Source organism: Trichomycterus rosablanca, chromosome 10 (assembly GCF_030014385.1).
Source record: "Trichomycterus rosablanca isolate fTriRos1 chromosome 10, fTriRos1.hap1, whole genome shotgun sequence".
Lineage (NCBI taxonomy): Eukaryota > Metazoa > Chordata > Actinopteri > Siluriformes > Trichomycteridae > Trichomycterus > Trichomycterus rosablanca.
This window is the reverse complement of record NC_085997.1, coordinates 23,758,707-23,777,923: the sequence shown is the minus strand read 5'-3', so window position 1 is coordinate 23,777,923 and position 19,217 is coordinate 23,758,707. Positions and strand designations below refer to the sequence as shown.

The 19,217-nt window shown below is 37.8% G+C and overlaps 1 protein-coding gene across 1 annotated transcript in view; it reads left to right on the top strand.

Moving 5' to 3' along the window:
* The window catches only part of rbfox3a (RNA binding fox-1 homolog 3a), a 699,121-nt gene that overhangs the window by 103,670 nt on the left and 576,234 nt on the right, over positions 1–19,217 (top strand). The window contains exon 2 of the mRNA XM_063003695.1: positions 4,391–4,522. The gene's annotated coding sequence lies outside the window, so the exon portion shown is untranslated. The remainder of the gene's footprint in view (positions 1–4,390; positions 4,523–19,217) is intronic.

Below are 19,217 nucleotides of genomic sequence, written 5' to 3'. Positions count from 1 at the left end.
AATTTTTGCGCTTGCCGCAGTGCTCAAAGTTGAACTTTGACCCAGGTTGCAGCTGACCTTTTTAAATCGCTTCCAATGAGACGAACTGTTTGATATGACATGGTAAAAACAACAACTTTACTGCACCGCTTAAGCCAGGAGCTGAGCAAAAGTGGTGGTTTGTGCTAATGAGTGAAACACAAACGCTTCTCATGTGAATGCGCGCCCTTAGTATGTATGTATGAATATACACTGATCAGCCAAAACCATAAAACCACCTCCTTGTTTCTACACTCACTGTCCATTTTATCAGCTCCACCTACCATATAGAAGCACTTTGAAGTTCTACAATTATTGATTGTAGTCCATATATTTCTCTACATACCTTTTTAACCTGCTTTCACCCTGTTCAGGACCACCACAGAGCAGGTATTATTTGGGTGGTGGATCATTCTCAGCACTGCAGTGACACTGACATGGTGGTGGTGTGTTAGCATGTGTTGTGCTGGTATGAGTGGATCAGACACAGCAGAGCTGCTGGAGTTTTTAAATATCGTGTCCACTCTATTAGACACTCCTACCTAGTTGGGGGGGTGGCACAGTGGCAAAGTGGGCAGCACTGTCGCCTCACAGCAAGGAGGTCCTGGGTTCGATCCCCAGGTGGGGCGGTCTGGGTCCTTTCTCTGTGGAGTTTGCATGTTCTCCCTGTGTCTGCATGAGTTTACTCCGGGTGCCCCGGTTTCTTCCCACAGTCCAAAGACATGCAAGTGAGGTGAATTGGAGATACAAAATTGTCCATGACTGTGTTTGATGTAACCTTGTGTACTGATGAATCTTGTGTAATGAGTAACTACCGCTCCGGTCATGAATGTAACCAAAGTGTAAAACATGACGTTAAAATCCTAATAAACAAACAAACCTACCTAGTTGGTCCACCTTGTAGATGTAAAGTCAGAGACTATTGCTCATCCATCGCTGCTGTTTGAGTTGGTCATCTTCTAGACCTTCATCAGTGGTCACAGGACGCTGCCCACAAGGTGCTGTTAGCTGGATATATTTTTGGTTGGAGGACTATTCTCAATCCAGTAGTGACAGTAAGGTGTTTAAAAACTCCATCAGCGCTTCTGTGTTTTATCTATCATGCACAACACACACTAACACACCACCACCATGTCAGTGTCACTGCAGTGCTGAGGCTTCAGGCCTTCCTAGACTACAAAGAGATGTTCAGGTGTCCACATAGTTTTGACTATGTAGTGTACTTTAGATAAGACTATAAATAAGCTATGAGCAACGATACCCTGAGATCTTAATATTGCTTACCATTAAACTCGGTGCATTAGATTTAAATAAACAAGCAGAAAGGTTTGTGTCCTGTGCTCTTCTCTGTACTGTAGTTTTGACTTTGCTGAGGTGCCTGTCCTCTGTGTGCGGCGCAGAGCTGAGGCACTTGACGGTTCATTACAAAACTCGGTGAACGTCTTATTTTTGGATGCTGTGTTGGAGGCGAGGGATTGCATGAGCTGCCAGAAAGCAGTGAGGGGCGGACACACTGAGCTAAAGCGGAGCTTTTCTCAGCACTGCCGCTGTGTTTTTAAGAGGCCCTGTGCCCTGCTGGGGTTTCAAGCACCATAGTGAGTGGCTACCTCAGTAAAGGAGATGAGGAGAGAGATTTATGATTGGCAAAGTTTGTTCTTCAGCAAATAAGCGGCATGGTGTTAGTAGATACATGTGTTGGAAGGTGCAATTAGGGTTTTGTTATCTATTGTTTCTAAAGGTTGCTAATTTTAGTATCTATAACAATATTACTAATATAATTTTTTTTCCTATTTGTTGTAGGTCAGGACACTGAAATGACAATCGTATAAAGTTTAATGTTTATCATATGAGCATATTGAGCAAGGCCCTTAACCCTCTCTGCTCCAGGGGCGTCATACAATTGCTGACCCTGCGTTCTGACCCCAGCTTCCAAACAATCTGGGATATGCGAAGAAAGAATTTCGTTGTATTGTACATCTGTATAGGTATATATGACAAATAAAGGTGTTCTATATTCTATATTATATTCTAAAAGTTTTACTATATTTAACTCCAGTTCCCCTGTTTTGTGTTTTTTTCATGTTTTCCTCCTAGTATAGTCGTATTCAATTCCCCAGCTGTGAATTCCTTCACTGCTGCTGACCCCCACCTTGACTAAAAAGATCTGAAGACCATTACATACCCTCTCCATCATGTGCTCATTTACTGACCACTCGGGCGTCACGGTGGCTCAGTGGATAGCACTGTCGCCTCACAGCAAGAAGGTCCTGGGTTTGATCCCCAGGTGGGGTGGTCTGGGTCCTTTCTGTGTGGAGTTTGCATGTTCTCACCGCATCTGCGTGGGTTTCCTCCAGGAGCTCCGCTTTCCTCCTACAGTCCAAAGACTTGCAAGTGAGGTGAATTGGAGATACAAAATTGTCCATGACTGTGTTTGACATAACTTGTTGAATCTTGTGTAATGAGTAATTACTGTCTGTCATGAATGTAACCAAAGTGTGTAAAACATGATATTAAAATCCTAATAAATAATAAACTCTTAGAGATGGGGACTCACAGAGAGCAGTGTTGTGTACAGAGAGTCTGTGATTACCAGTAAGCTGCACAGCTGAGATTCAAACTCGAGAGAATACAATTAATCACATACATTTCCCCCTGGTTCAGTCCCAGTAATAAATGCATAAACAAGTCGAGCTTTTCTGAGAGCTGTATTAATATAGTATTCCTAATAAAGTGGCTATTAAGTGTATAGATGTACATAACAGAAGAGACAAAAGAGTTCAAACAAAGCCTGTGCTGATACAGCAGTGGTGAAATAAATGGCAGAGTAGGAGGCTTTTCTGCTCCCTGAAGCTGCCACACTTTTTTCCTGCTAGTTTCATCTGTAACCCCCAGCAGAAATAATGAGAAAAAAGGGAGTGGGAGTGGGAAGGTTGTTGTGCAGCTTGTTCTTTGCTTGTTTCCTGCTTGATAGCTGGAAAAGAATCGGCTGGACTAATTTGGTGGTGCAAAAGCAAGCTTGAATCCAAAAGGCTGTTGTCAACTGTTAATAAAAGTGAAAATTGAAGCCTAATGCTCATATTAACAAGCAAATAAGTACTTATATTTAATAATAAAAAGCATGGCATGAACATCGGTCCTTTATAAAGTTAGACATCTGTTAACTTTAGGAGCTCATGTGCTGACTGAATAAATCATTATGATGTTCTTAAACTAAAGTCAGGATCAATTTCAATTTATTACAGTGTCATTAAGAACTTTTCCTTAGTAATGTGTAATTTCATCAACTTCAGTTATTTAAAAAGTCCATATATCAGATCTAATGAGTTTCATGCCCTCAGACTAAAGTCATCATTTTAGCACTATAACTTTTTTTTTTTTTTTTTTCAAAGTAAAAGGGCATCAGGAGCTTTGGTGGTGCAGAGGTAAAGCATGCTAGTTTGGCATTGCTAACATCTTAAGCGATCCACCCTACCATAAAAAAGCTTAATACCCCAAATAACACTGCTTAGGACACCTCAAACTCGCCCATGCCTACCTGCTAAAAGAGGGCCAGGCCTCCACTTGCCCCTTCTGTGAATAAAGAACTTTGGTCAAACACGTCCTCTATTTATGCTAGAAGATGAACACCACCAGAACAAAATTCTATCAGACAAACAACAACACGGGGGCTCAGTGGGTAGCACTGTCGCCTCACAGCAAAAAGGTCCTGGGTTTGATCAACAGGTGGGGAAGTCTGGGTCCTTTCTGTGTGGAGTTTGCATGTTCTCCCTGTGTCTGCGTGGGTTTCCTCCCACAGTCCAAAGACATGCAGGTGTGGTGCACTGGAGTCACTAAATTGTCCATGACTGTGTTCGATATAACCTTGTGAACTGATGAACATGTTTCTGTCATGAATGTTAACAAGGTGTAAAACATGACATAAACAAACAACTACAAGGAAATCTGCACCTCAGTACCCAGCCCACCCCACCCCCATCCAAAAAAAAAAAAAAAAAAAAAAACTGCTTACATTTTTGGAAGCACTAGCACTTAAAAATGCTATATAACTTATAAAAAACAATTAAATCACACACACACTAACCACTATACACACACACAAGTAAAAAAAGCAAATTGACCCCCTACTTTGATATTTAAAGACTTAATCTATTATTCAGCCATGATAGTAGCCATAGCAGCTGACATGGTGTTAAAAATTAAACAAACATCAGTCCTTTGTAATGTTAAAGGTCTAACTTTAGGAGCTCATGTGCCGACTGAATAAATCATTATGATGCAGTCAGCTACTACTTGATGTCAGATATGCTTAAATACTTAAATATTGTATTTTATATGGTGTTTTTAATACATCTTTTATTTTTATGTCATTTAGATTATCATCCAACCAAAGAAGACCGTCATCGAATCAAGTAATCAAGAAGAAATTCTGCTTACTGAACACTAGCTTCAGGAAGCGTTGAAGAACATCCAGCATACTTCAACAACAGAAACAGCATCAGATCTGGTAGGTACATGTATTGTTATACAATAAACTAAAATATAAAAGTGACAATTTTACTTTGCTATGGAAAGAAAAAGGGCTGCTTTTTCCATTATTTAACATTTCCATGTCCTTATTTAACCACCAATAATACTTGACAAAGATTATAATGCGAATTTAATTAAAACGATGTAATTAATAGGACAAGAAGAAAGGGCAAATGTGCGACTTTCCTATTGGTTGGGTTATTTCTGCAACAATGTGCAATAAGAAATCATTAGGAGGCAGAAATTGGGCTGCAAGAATTAGCGGGTACTGAAGGCTACTTAGGCTCGGGTGACTGTATTGGGTTTCGAATTTGCAGCAATTCTTCAGCTTTCAGGAGCCTCTTAGAATAATTTCAAGAGGTCTCCAAATCCTCAAGCTGTAATTATCGTATCCTTGGAGTTGGGTAAAATTTTTATTCCCCACTTCACGTTCTAAATTTGTTTCTTACTTGAAGTAAATAGTGGGTCTAAGCTCAAAATGCTCTTGTAGCCCTGGGAATGAAAGTGCTCCACTCGAAAAGACACATGAACTAAGAGGGATTTGGAAGCTCATTCAGAGCCAGGAGGATGTGTGTAAGGGTGAGGGCATCGGTAAGTACACTTGAGCCTCTTAGCTGAGTCTGTGACGTGCTGGATCTAGTGAGCATGTGGCTAAAAAGCGTAATCAGTTTTATCTGGAGACTGTGGCAGAAACAGTATTAATAAAAGGTAAAGGGGTAAAAAAAAGCTTAATTAGTGTTTTTTTTAAATGGAGGCTGTACATTATCCAATTTAAAATGAGATGACCTTGTGTGTTTACATCATAGAAGTAGGACTGGGCGGTATGACCAAAAATTTGTATCACGGTATTTTTTAAGATTCTGACGGTTTCACGGTATATCACAGTATATTTTATTTTTGTATGACTGGGACTTTTTATATGTCTGTGGCTTATTCTACTGTCATAAATACATAGAATACAAAGTTTTAATTTCACCATGTATATAATGAAGATTTTAAGTACTATAAGCTTTGCTTGGCCCCACAAAATGACAATATATGATGGAGTCAGTACATGTGAAACTGTTGCAATAAATAAAATTTTTATTGTTTATTTAATATTAAAGTATTGTATAATTACTCCTAGCTCTTCCTTTAACAAATAAAATGATGTTTGCAAACATCACTGTACAACTTGACCACAGGTCTGTTGTAAACCAGTGGACGACTTCATATAGCTCCACTTCCAGTTCACGTATAACGTTAGTTTAGCAACTGACCTGAAGTATTTTCACCCCGTATGACATACCTGGAATCCACTGTTTAATTACTGCTCTGAAAGCTTCTTTCTTGACTGTCTATAGAAGAATTGTGTCCTTGCATATGTGGATTGTTACTGTGTTTGTAATGTCGCTGTTTGCATGGTGGGTAAGTGGGGTAGCACTGTCGCCTCACAGCAAGAAGGTCCTGGGTTCGATCCCCAGGTGGGGCAGTCCGGGTCCTTTCTGTGTGGAGTTTGCATGTTCTCCTCGTGACTGCGTGGGTTTCCTCCGGGTGCTTCGGTTTCCTCCCACAGTCCATAGACGTGCAAGTGAGGTGAATTGGAGACACTAAATTGTCCATGACTGTGTTTGATATAACCTTGTGAACTGATGAATCTTGTGTGTAATGAGTAGCTACAGTTTCAGTCATGAATGTAACCAAAGTGTAAAACATGATGTTAAAATTCTGATAAACAAACAAACAGCTGTGGCTTGACAAACCGTACAGTATATAGTGTTTTAGTCTGTTCTAAACTGCAGACACGCCTCATTTCTTTGGCAGGTTCTTCTGGTGCATATTTGGTCCTCCTCTCTTCATCCTCCATCTGTTTTTGTTTATTTTTTTTACCATAAGGAAGCCTCTCTCATCTGTTTACACTTATGCTAACGCTACCTGGCTAACTCGTGAGCTGTACCTAATCTGCACAATGCTCTGTAGCACTGTTAGCGGCGAACAATATTATATGATTTTTTGCCTACTGAAGCATACAGCTGTTGTATTAACTATGCTACGGTATAGCAGTGTATAAAAAATCCATAAGGTATGAGGAATCGAAGATGGTATAACGAAAGTACCGTCATACCTCCCAGCACTACATAGAAGTCTGTAATAAGTAAGTGTTCAGTTATTTGAATGAATTTGAGCCAGTTTTTGGGATATTCAATATATGCGTGTTAGTCACATTTATATAGTCTAGGTTTTCCATGAAAGCAGCAGGCTATTTTTCTTCATTCTCTCCCCCCCAAAAAAAATGTTTTTTTGAGATACCAGTAAGCAAAGGTAGAAGTTTTTATAACTATTTGGAGAACTGTGGACGCCGCTGGTTGCAAAATGATAGGTTTCTGTGTGAAGTAGAGATGAGACGAGAACAAAATCATTGAAATGCTGGTCGAATGTTTGTGCCTGGTGGTGCAGAGCCATGCTTGACTGCTTGGCACAGTAGGGCAGCCCGGTGGCCATTAAGGCAGCTGAGTTTGAGGGTCAAGGCCCGCAGAGCGCACCGCCATCCTCCCGGCGTGAGAGCGTATGTCAGGCTGCACTCCAATGACTACCCTGAGCATGTGGTCTATGGGGGACAGCAGGCTGGAGGACCAGGACAAATCAGCACACTGAGGCCTATTTCCAAAACCCAGCATGAGGGACAGCATAGCAACTACATGAAAAAGGTGAAAATACAAAAGCAATAGATCCCAGGGGCTGTAGAGTATGAGTGATGATCGAGGGGGGAAAGGTCATTTGTTTGAATCTCTCCTGTGTACTTTATAGGTGAACTGGTTGCTTTCCAGCACAAACTGTGCTTTATAAAAAGGTAGAAGTTTACAGGCCTATTTGCATTAACACAAACCATTTGTATTTAGGGCATTATTGTATATTAAGTTCATCTAAACAGCATACTTGATCTTAAACCTGAATAAGGTTATCATTGAATTTCAAGATAGCACACACGGGACAGATTATGGTGTGTGTGTGTGTGTGTGTGTGTATATACCCTAAATTGGATTGCTTTCATTTTTATATCTGCACATTTGTGGGTGTATCAAAGTAGACCGCTTAAGGAGGGCATATTGTGCACTTTGCTGCCTTGTTAGCAAATATGGACCGAACGCAACTAGGTAGGCTGTATGGGTGGAGCGATGGTGCAGACCATGACGGGTCAAAGAGAATCACCACTGGAAAAATACAACATATTTTAAAACCCAACAGTAATTAAAATAAATAAATAAATACAGTAGTAATAAATACAGTAGTAATAATAATAGTTGTAATAATAATAGTAATAACAATAACAATAACAATAATAATGTTACAATAACAGTAATTGCCTAGCGGTTAAGGTTCTGGACTAGTAAGCAGAAGGTTGCTGGTTCAAAACCCACCACTGGTTTAAACCCCACTTCTACCAGGTTGCCACTGTTGGGCCCTTGAGCAAGGCCCTTAACCATGAATTGCTTAGACTGTATACTGTCGCTTGGGATAAAAGCGTCTACTAAATGCCATAAATGTAAATGTTAAACCTCAGCAGTGCAAATTAATATTCACTATTGTTTATACTTACAATACCCCCCTTTATTTTTTTGGTTGAAGGGTGACTGGTGGAGAATTACATCTGCAATGTCTAAACTCTTGCTTACTTGGGTTTTCTTGTGCAAATGAAAAAAAGAAAAAAGCACATTTGCTGCCGTACAGGTAGTTTTAGAGTTGGATGCATACTGTAAAGTAGTGTAAAGTGGTACCATGCAAAATGTATTTATTATTATTTTTTTAATGTCAGTGGTGCTTATACTTCCTCTTAACAATTGCTATCTACTATAAACAATACTTGTATGTTTGGCATGAATCTTACACACATCTCAGACCTCTCCACTACCAAGGTAATAATTACTAATGTATTAGTGATACTGACGTAAAAATACAGAATTACAGGACAGTACTCGGTACATATATAGTGTTTAAGCTTATTAGAAACTGTGTGCATTACTATTTAAAATTTAAATCCATACGTTTTTAAAACAATTCAGCTGAAAGATTCCCAACTGTCCTCCCACATCCCCTACGGAGGAGGGCGCTTGCATAACATTTTTATTGCATCACTATGCTTCTCTGTCAATACAATGAATGTTCCTTATTAGGCTTAAATAAAAGTTGTGATGCCACCACTTTTATTCTAAAAACTAAAATAAAAGCTTTGCAGCTTGTAGAAACAAAACGCATGTATTTATTGACTGATTCATTTATTCCTGGCATTTTTCCCACATATGATTATTCAAGTGCAGAAAATATATTCACTCAATTATAGCTTAAATTAAATTTACGTCATGTCAGTACACTGTCATCGGGTTGTGATGGTTGGCTGCACAGATGGGTCAGTCTTGTGTTTCTTGTTGCAGACTAGCACTGAATGCAATCTATGTCATGATGTTGTCAGTCCAGCTTATTCTTGGTCTTTGAAAGCAGTGTTATGATGGGACTTGTGGAAGACAAGTGTGGTCATATGGGTGCTTCATCACATTTAGTTATTTTGTAATTGTGTACATGTAAACACACTGTCATAAACCTAGGCTTAACAGTCGTGCATATATCCTAACATATATTTGTCACTTTGCTTACTGGAAATGTCTATAGGAGTATAGAAGTCATTTAAGTTATTTAATTTCTAAAAGTATGTCCTCTTGGACTGCCATCCATGAATATCATGGAAATCATTTTGTATTAATGATTTGCTTTATTTAAATAAGCAGTTTATTTAAAGAGTTTAGTTTAGGACTGGGCAATATAAATTGTACATTGATTAAATTAATTTCCCTCCACAGTGATGATTGTATGGGGATCATAATGACACAGCAGGTAGTTCTGACATCTCACAGATGGAACTGTCTGTGTGATGTTTGCTGGTTTTCCTCCATGTCTGCATGGGTTTCGTTCAGATAGTTCATTCACCCTTTTAAAAAGTTTGTAATCTAGCTACTGTTCTAACAGCGAGTGGACACGATATTTAAAAACTCCATCAGCGCTGCTGTGTCTGATCCACTCATACCAGCACAACACACACTAACACACCACCACCATGTCAGTGTCACTGCAGGGCTGAGAATGAACCACCACCCAAATGATACCTGGTCTGTGGTGGTCCTGTGGGGGTCCTGACCATTGAAGAACAGGGTGTAAGCAGGCTAAAAAAGTACGTAGAGAAATAGATGGACAACAGTAATTGTAGAACTACAAAGTGCTTCTATATGGTAAGTGGAGCTGATAAAATGGACAGTGAGTGTAGAAACAAGGAGGTGGTTTTAATGTTATGGCTGATCAGTGTATATTACAATGATGATCAAATTGCATGAGTGAAGTGTAGGTTTAGACATGTGACTGCTTTTGTATTCTGTTTGGATTTAGCACTTTCACTGATACTGTTAGCATGAATAAAGAGGAGTTTGTTTGGAAGTGAAAGTGTTGGCATCAAAGCGGAAACTAAATAATGGTAATACATTGTCAGATGGATGTGTGTTCCGTATTTGTGCAAATGGCAAAATGGAATTTTTCCATTCAACCTTGCCAAAAGTTGTCACATGCCTCTATACACCAGCAGCCAGTGATACAATAGTTGACATGTATTCATTGTACTTAAAGTGGATGGATTTTTTTAAAAGGCATTTATGTGACATCCATCAGACAAAAGGAAAGAAACAGCATACATCTAGTATCTAAAACTGTCACCACATAGCATGATTCATTCACTGTAACAATATACAAATCTTACAGATATAGGATGAACCTCTGACCTTCTGATCCTTAACCATCATGCCACAACTGCATGACTTACATTCGAATTGCACACATTTGTATTTAGTGGGCCTCACAGCAAGAAGGTCCTGGGTTCGATCCCCAGGTGGGGCGGTCCGGGTCCTTTCTGTGTGGAGTTTGCGTGGGTTTACTCTGGGTGCTCCGGTTTCCTCCCACGGTCCAAAAACGTGCAGGTGAGGTGTATTGGAGACACTAAATTGTCCATTGCTGTGTTTGATATAACCTTGTGAACTGATGAACCTTGTGTAATGAGTAACTACCGTTTCCTGTCATGAATGTAACCAAAAGTGTAAAACATATGACGTTAAAATCCTAATAAACAAACAAAGAAACATTTGTATTTAGAACAAGTGTTTTGACGGCACTGCTGGTATGGGGTGACGTCTCAAACACATTTTTCCTTCTGCAGTATCCACCCCTGTTATCCACATCAAGACCAGCACTCGTGAGAACATGTTATAGCCATACAATTTCACCATGGAAGGCATGTGCATAATTCTACAGCGGTACCTTGAAACTCGATGTCAATTGTTTCTGGGACTGGCAAGTTTAAAAGGCGTTAAGTTTCAAGGTATTTTTTTCCCATAAGGATGTATGGGAAACCTGTTAATGCGTTCCGTGTTCCTGTGGAACTGCAAATATTTTAGGCTTATATAAAATAATGGGGTTGTTTTTGACACTTATACACTGAAAATAACACAATATAAAAACACTAATACAAATGAACCTGTACTTTAACTTGACTTCTTTATCGTTTTCTTATGCTTCTTAATCGTGGTGATGCTTGATCTCGGAATACTGTGTTCCTTAGAGAGCTCAGTAATTCACATGAGTGACAAAACTGCTTTTTTTATTAATGTTATTGACGTTGTCCTATTGAGTGTGCCGGTGCACAAAGCTTAATGTGACTCATTGTACAAGAACGAGCAAGGAATTTTATTAGTAGAGAGAACTTATAAGCAATAATAATTAAGAGAGGTTTAGTGTTCCTATGTCGTTCTTTTAATACATTAAGTCACATTAAGCTTTATTTAACGGTAAGCGTTTTAGAAAAATAATTTCTCAGCACCTTGAGCTATAACACACAAGTTTAAAAGTGAGACAGTGAGGAAAATCCAGCTAAACACAGATACATGTGGATGCTTTCAGAGTGACTTTGACGGTTAGTCCACACATGCAGATTTGTCTCATATTCGCACTTTAATATCTTACTGCACCACTCAAGCCAAGCGTCGAACAAAGCGGACGTTCATTGTCAATTTGAAATGAAATAATTAAATAAAGGTGTTTAAGGGTACATATTTCTCCACGAAGTGTGTCAAGTTTCAATGATTGCGAGTTTAGGGCACATAGAGTTACAAGGTACCACTGTATTTGAATTTGAAATGTAGCAGTAATGCACTGGCAACCATTTCAGGGTGTTTCCTACCTTTCACCCAGTGAACTGGACCCACCGACCCTGAATAGGATAAAGCGGTGATAAAACGGACAATGAATGAATGTAGTAGTAATTATACAACATGAGTAGCAATTAGTGTCATTAAGAGATCTTAAGTATCACAGTTTACAGGTGTGTCTACATCAATTTGTTTGCACATTGGTACATTTTGCTGTGCATACAATTTACTTTTGGGTATTTTGTGGTATCTCTAATATTTGAACATATATGTCATGTATAGGGTAGCAAAAAATAAACAGTTGTATGCTTTTTTATGAGATAAATAAATAATAGAGGTAAATTATGAACTGCAACATTTGTAAAAGTGTTAGTAATATTTAAAGACGTGTCCTGTTACTAAATCATGTGTAAGATGACAGAATATCAGTACTTACAACAGTGGTTCTTATACACTGTGCTTTAATTCTGCCATCAGCTGTTAGGCTACATACAGAAAGGTTGTCGGTTTTTTAAAAGAACCCATAATTACAAAAATTATTTTATTCACTTTATGTATTTGTATGTATCATTTAATCCTGGTAAAGGTTGTGTAAACACAAGGTACAAAGCACAAATACCAAGGTGCCAGTTTATGGCCAGCCCAAAAAAAAGTAAAAAAAAAAAAAAATCATGCACATGCACACGAAGAACAAATAAATTCCCTCACACACAGTGATCTGAGTACCTGAGGCTAAGCTTGAACTTGGATCCATGTTACAGTGCAGCACCCACTCAACCAGCTATACCACCAAGCTGCCCTTCTAAAAATGGTATTATTAAAAAAAACAAAAAAAAAACAAAAACAACCATAGGCGAGGGTTCTTGGAAAAAGGTTTTTTTAAACTCTATTAAGCATTTGAAAAAACAAATTGCATCACATTTCTACAGTCACCTTCCGATGCATTTATCCCAGCATTGTACCAACTTTTTAATGCCATCAGCAAAAACATGTTTTTGGTTGAGAGCGTAGCCACTGATGATTCGCTGCTTTCACATCATCACATGAAAATCTTCTTCCCCTTAAAGCTTCTTTGAGCGGCCTAAAAAAATGACAATCAAATGGTGATAAATCTGGACTAAAAGCTCTCTCTGTCTCTCAGACATGACCAATTACTACTCCTCTTGCCCTCACCGCTTCCAACCAAAATATAAGTGCGGAAACTTTTTTCCCTCCTTCACATTTGCTTAATTTAGTGCTATACAGACTGTAATAGTACTTAGTTTTTACTTTTGATCCACTGTATTTCACCTATTTCAGAATTTGCTTTATTGATTTCTTTTTTTTTTACTTTAAACTTAACAGTTGCTGGTTAGGAAAACGACCTGCATATAACAATCAAGCCTAAACCAAGTATTTGGTAGTGAACATTCAGCTAATTTCTATGATCTGAACTGGCTTTCCAAATGATGGACTTAATGAACATGTCCTATCATTTTCAACAAAGTAAGAATACAACCTCCTACAGTCCAAAGAAGTGAGGTGAATTGGAGATACTAAATTGTCCATGACTGTGTTTGATATAACCTTGTGTAAACTGATGAATCTTGTGTAATCAGTAACTACTGTTCCTGTCATGAATGTAACCAAAGTGTAAAACACGACATTAAAATCCTAATAAACAAACTTAAATTTTCCACTTTGACGTACACTTCACTTATTTGACAAACCTAGGTTACCAACTCAAATAAGTCATATTACATTGGCATGCTGTTTATGATGACAGTACTTTTTTTAGATTTGATTTTTCTTATTACAACACCTTAAGGTGAAAATGTTTAATCAATTTTATATCCAGCACCCATTTATTCATATGAATTAGTTTTTATGTATTATGTAATGCACCCAAAATCTAACTGCTTCTCATAAAGAATGATTTTGTTTTCTTTGTCTGCTCTCAGTTTATATTGGAGCACCCTTGAGGGCGTAATATGTCAAACACATGCAGTCTGCCTCTAATGATGGTGTACCTACAATGTGTGTGTTTAATCTTTCCTTGTCACTAAACTGTTCCAGCAACTTATAGAGGTTAAAATAATCCAGTAGAAAAGAGGAACAATATGTGCTCAAGTATATTTACTCCTTAGTTTATCCAAATGCTGATGTTTTTAAAGAGTAATTCATGCACTGACTGTAGCAGTCTTTGTCCAAGTAAATGTTGGTCTGCAGCTAATCCAAATATGTTTGTCCCCATGTTCAGGCATTACCAGCAAATCATAGAATGTGCACGGCCCCAGTGTGACTTAGCGTGGAAAATGGCTTGAATGTATGGCACCTATGGTCCTGGTTCATTTCTAACAAAGTAGATTGGCATGTTTCCTAATTATAATATGCTCCATGAAGATGGATACACTACCCAAACTTATGGTGGCCACAGTACCTCGTTCAAACAATGTTTCCACTCCTCCAGTCCAATAGTGGTATGGGTTAAACCAAATAAGGTCAAGTCAAATTTATTTGTATCGTGCTTTTGACAATGGACATTGTCTCAAAGCAACTTTACAGACTTATACATACCATTACCTTAATACATCATTTTTTCGTGGATTTGCTTGGTGATACTGTTTAACTCATATGATTGAGGTACAATCATATGAGTGAGGCCATTGGTTAATAAAGATTTTTTTTCCACCTAGTCACCTTAAATTGATTTAATGACCAATCATTGCAAATTTCCTACCTAGAACCACTGATGTCATAGAAACTGCTAGTTTAATACTTTTCATGTTGCCCTATAGGAACCACCACTGAAAAAAATAACACATAGTTACATTACATTTACATTTTTGGAATCTAGCAGGCGCTTTTATAAAAAAAAAACGTATAGTACTGTGACAGTATATTGTCCAAGCAATAGGGTTAAGGGTCTTGCTCAAGGGCGCAACAGTGGCAACCTGGCATTGGTGGGTCTTGAACCAGCAAAGCTTCAATTACTAGTCCAGTACCTTAACTGCTAGGCTACAACACACAACCTCCATCTACCTTTGACAATACACCTGATGAGCTAAGACTTGTGCTCAGTCAAGTCATTTTGTCAAGATTCCTGATCCAAATCCCCTAATGAGCAAGCCTAGTGCAACAGTAGCATTATAAGAAAGAATCCTTGAGAGGAACCAGGCGGTTTGTGACATTGTAGTGCGTGTTGCCAACTAGGACAAATCATTTTTATGCTGTACGAATTTCCAGTTCCAGGTTGCCATCGCTTGTGTGGTGTAAGGAACTCTTGTTGTTCCTAAACATTTGCATTTTTTGCAACTTAATGATTGAAACCACAGTATAATTTGGATGTGTCAACATAACTGAGTACTTTTGCTTATAGAGTTTACATGCTGATTACAAGCTGTATACCTAATTTTGCACCTAATTTTAAATCTAAATGGTGTGTCTACATACTTTTGCTAAACATATCTATGAAGATAAGGCATACATACTCAGCATGGCTTGCAGCAACATCCTGTTTCTTTGGCAGCCCCAGTGCTGACGCTGTCACCTGTCCTTATAGATAGAGGTGGTTGTGTAAGCACAGTTGTGCTGTGTAGTTGGCATTTCTGAGTCACATCTGTCATTAGAGAGAGCCTGTACAGGTATTTATTATTATTATTATGATTATTATTATAGGATTTAAATCTAAATACACTGAGTACATTTAAATTATTTATTTAATGTATTTCTTATTCTTTATTTTTTGTGTTTTCCATATTATCACAGGTCCAGTGTCCATTTTATGCTCCTTAATTGTGTTTCAAAAATTCAAAGCCTCCCAGATGTAGTGTAATTGTACTGTGCACTGCATCTAGCAAACAGCCTCAACCCAAAAACTCATTAGGCAAAAATGAGGCCCCAGCATTCTGCACCAAGTTGTAAACATATTAAATATTGAATTGCACCTAAAGGACTTCAAAATGCATTTTTTAATTTACAAATGCTTTATTTAGGATCACATTTTCATGCTGGTGTGAAGTTGGTTAGTTTAATTATCTTATAGTAATTATTGTAATTTATTTATGAGATTCATTTAGTGAATATTATGCTGTGCCACCCACACTGTCCTTATTCCACATGTAACTTAAAAAAATTGCATTCTTATGTCATGGTTGGACATCACATGCTCTTCTTGACTTTAGAAAGCTATCGATGGTTATTATAGAGAAGAGCTTTTAGCATTAGTGATATAATTTAGTACACTTATTTTTTTATTTATTGATCTTATATCACCCACACTCTAAATATTCTAGCCATTCACTTTAAGGTTTCTAAATAATTCCAGTCATTTAGACATGACATTATACTTTTTGATGGGCTGTAATGTAGGTAATGAAATGTAGCTGTATAGTGGAGTGAGCTTGTTTATATTTCTGAGGGGAAATCTGATTGGGAGCAATTAAACCATTTGGAAGTTTATGAAGTCCCTGTTGTGTGTTTTGGGATCATGTTGTTGCGTGGTACTTAACAGATGTTCTGACTAGAGTGTTGTTTTCAATCCTCGTAGCTTCATTTTATGAACCCTTTTACAACTACAACTACAGAGTCTGTGTTTATGAGCCACGGTGTTTATGGCAATATTTAATTTTTCTTTTCAAGTCTTCTAACAAAACCTGTAGTTTTTGCTTTCTCATTTTCACTTTTACGGGCAGTTGAGAATTATTCATTTAGGCATACAGTGGAATTGCTTTTGGCAAAGTTCAGACTTGACAAACAGGCTGCGGCAAAAAGTGAAACAGAAAATAAGACCACAATTCTGCCCGAATTCCATCCACAGATACTAAGCTAATAGAGATTTATGGAACATATATGTTCGGCTGTCTGTTTACATGCACAGTCCAAAATGATGCACGTGTATGTCCTCCTCCTTTGCTTTCACCCTGTTGAATTTCCAATATGACCCAAATGCACATCTAGAGAATGTACTTAAACTTGTAATTAGGTACAGATGTTCACATGGCTGTTATTCTTTGATTTATAACAGATTATTTTAAAACTTACCCACCTCATTCAATTGGATAGGAATTGTATTCGGAATGGCATCAGACTAGTCTGTTCTCATTAAGGTGTATGCATGGACATATTTTTGATAAATAGATAGGTGACTGAAATACTTCCTATTAATCCCTCAATCGAAATTGTATTTTGACTGAGGTGTATACATGGACGTATTCTGTTCTGATTGAGGTGTATACATGGACATATTCTGTTCTGTTTGAGGTGTATACCTGGACGTAAGCTAGATAAATAGATAGATGACCAAGATATACTACCTATTAATCCCAAAGGAAATTAATCCCTCAGTTGAAATTGTATTTTGACTGAGGTGTATACATGAACGTATTCTGTTCTGATTGAGGTGTATATGTCGACATATTCTGTTCTGATTGAGGTGTATACCTGGACGTATTCTAGATAAATAGATAGATGGCCAAGATATACTACCTATTAATCCCAAAGGAAATTAATCCCTTAGTCAAAATTGTATTTTCACTGAAGTGTATACATGGACATATTCTGTTCTGATTGAGGTGTATACATGGACAAATTCTGTTCTGATTGAGGTGTATACATGAACATATACTGTTCTGATTGAGGTGTATACATGGATGTATGCTAGATAAATAGATAGATGACAAAGATACTACCTATTAATCCCAAAGAAAATTAATCCCTCGAAATTGAAATTAATCGAAATTGTATTTTGACTGAGGTGTATACATGGACGTATTCTGTTCTAACTGAGGTGTATTCATGGACGTATTCTGTTCTAACTGAGGTGTATTCATGGACATATGCTAGATAAATAGATAGATGACAAAGATACTACCTATTAATCCCAAAATAATTTATTGTATTGTATATAAATTGTATTTTGACTAAGGTGTATACATGAACGTATTCTGTTTTGATTAAGGTGTATACATGAATGTATTCTGTTCTGATTGAGGTGTATACATGAACGTATTCTGTTCTGATTGAGGTGTATACGTTGACTATTCTGATTAAGGTGTATACATGGACGTATTCTAGATAAAGATAGATGACAAAGATACTACCTATTAATGTATACATGGACATATTCTGTTCTGATTGAGGTGTATACATGGACATATACTGTTCTGATTGAGGTATATACGTACATGCACATATTCTGTTCCGACAGGGGTGTATACATGGACATATTCTGTTCCGATAGAGGTGTGAGCTATTAGTAAGATTACTAATGGATTATAAGGCTGCATGTAAATGTGTCATCAGGTTCAGAATATATTTAAGAAAACTACAGCTACAAGGGAAAGTAAACTGGGTTTCTTTTATTAATCACTTTAAAATTAGGCTTGATCTTATTCACAATAAAATAGCACACATTTTGTCAAAACTAATAAAAAGTACCAGGTTTTAGGTCTTTAATGAACTGATTATTTACAACCCCAAATCAGGAGAAGTTGAGACAGTATGGGGAAAAATCAGAGTTTAAATTCAGGAATTGATTTATATTGACAAATAAAATAAAGTTAACCAGACAAAACATGAAATATCTTGGATTCATACAGTCTGCAATAAAATGAAAGTCAAAGTAAATAGAAGTAACACTTTCCATACTGTCCTAAGTTTTTCTATAAGTTAGCTCTAAGTTAAGTCAAGCTAGATTGTCTGCAAATAGGGTATGTTTAGTAATGACTACTGCATTTAATTTTTGGCACCTCAATGTTCCTCACTACTGGGACAAATCCCTGTGGATAGAAGAACTGTGGAACTGCACAATGCTATGATAAGGAAAAAATACCCACTGCGCAGAACACCAAAGCCTTAACCAAGCTGTGAAGCATGATTGAGGAGGCACCATGGTTTGAGACGCTTTTACGTCTCAATGTCCGGGTAGCACTTCATTACCTGAGACTTTAAGAAAACTAGACTGTGAATTGCCCATCCCATTTACCTATGTCATTTAAACTACTGTACTGACAGTTACAGTTTCTATCCACAGCTAAAATGATTACTTCCTGTCTACAAAGACCTTCAAGTGCATTTTTGTGTGGTGTCCATTTGAACAGTATGTGGTTATATATCAATCTGGATGAAAATCAAACCAATCAGACTGCATCTTATGAGAAAATAATGCAAAATGCATGGTTCACAAGCATTTTCTTCAGACGTGCTTACATTGACATCCTTATCATCCCATCTCTTTCACTATATTGGCAGCCTTGTCCACTAGGGCTTGTTGCCATATGTGCGACTGTGAGCGGGCAGCGTGAGCGAGGGAGCAGACGCCAACCTCAGCCATCTCAGTTGGCACAGGTGGTGCATGACATTGGGTTAAGCCAACACATCCAAGCAAATGTTGCTTAGTCAGCCCACTTTTTTTTTTTTTTTTGCCTAAGGAGCCCAGGGTCCGCACAGGGCTCAGGATGCTGGTGCCAGCCCACA